The sequence below is a fragment of the Buceros rhinoceros genome, unplaced genomic scaffold (assembly GCF_000710305.1).
Source record: "Buceros rhinoceros silvestris isolate BGI_N320 unplaced genomic scaffold, ASM71030v1 scaffold3159, whole genome shotgun sequence".
Taxonomy (NCBI): Eukaryota; Metazoa; Chordata; class Aves; order Bucerotiformes; family Bucerotidae; genus Buceros; species Buceros rhinoceros.
The window spans coordinates 80,682-81,518 of record NW_010430748.1 but is presented as its reverse complement, the minus strand read 5'-3'; positions in this window follow the sequence as shown (position 1 = coordinate 81,518).

Sequence of the window (837 nt, the reverse complement as noted above, 5' to 3'; positions counted from 1 at the left end):
TGTAGATCTTCTTCAGGCACCTAACCTTGTGTTTGAGTTTGCAGAATGGTAAACAGAAACACCGGGAATGTTCTAAGGAGCTGCTGGCTGCTTCAAAAAGCAACCCAAATCAGACCAAAATCATCTCAAACTAGGCCTGTGAGAATAGCTGAATAGTTTTGTATTAGTTTCTGGGGATAATACCATTTCTTTATATAGAGTTATTGTGAAAATAGAAATATTATGAATTGTATATAAATTACTGTGATGGAGAAATTAATATGGCACATAGTAAAAATAGATGAGCCAAATGTTGGTTGGTAGGTTTAGGCTGCAGGGAGTTTTACAACCATTTGTAATCTTATGCCCAAAAGGTTCAGTAAAATCTGCTCAAGCAGTTTTAGCGGGTTTTTTTCTTTGGCATTTTCTAGCTTTCAGGCTGTCTATTTTTATTTTTTTTATCTTTAATACCATTACTTCAGTAGTGCATGTATATATACGAAAAAGTTTTCTTTGTCTGGCTCCATCTTTCTTCAGTCGCTAATGTCCTTTCCACTTCATCTTCCCATGCTTTGTTTTTCTTTTCCATCACTTTTTCATGTGAAGTATAGATAAACTTATGAACCTCCTTCTCTAGGTGTTGGGTCTCTTAAGGCACAGAGTTCTGATACAGCAAAGCTCCCTCCCTCCCATCTGTCTTTATGGGTTCTTGAAGTCTTACTAACCAGGTTCTGTAGGTAATTCCTCAAATCCTTTTTTGTTTAGGCTTTGGCTACAGTGAGGTTGATTCTTTAAAAAAATTTTAGTTTTATTTTTTTAAAAAAACCGAAACAAGCACCAACCCTCCCCCCCCCCCCC